This window comes from Penaeus monodon, chromosome 24 (assembly GCF_015228065.2).
Source record: "Penaeus monodon isolate SGIC_2016 chromosome 24, NSTDA_Pmon_1, whole genome shotgun sequence".
NCBI lineage: Eukaryota > Metazoa > Arthropoda > Malacostraca > Decapoda > Penaeidae > Penaeus > Penaeus monodon.
In genome coordinates, this window is record NC_051409.1 from 37,364,590 (window position 1) to 37,364,805 (window position 216).

The following is a 216-nucleotide window of genomic DNA, read 5'->3' on the forward strand; positions in this document are numbered from 1 at the left end:
GCGGTCACTAATTTTCGCGCGCTGATGTCGCCCTCTCCAGTGACGTCATTGTGGATTATACGGTGTTCTATTTTGGCGCCAAGAGAGATTTTTTTTTTTTTTTAATGGACAAAACTGTTAAACAAACGCGTAAATCAATCGATTAAATCAAGAAATAACCGAATATGAGAAAAAAAATAAATAAATAACAAAGGGGGGAAAAGCAGATCGATTGCT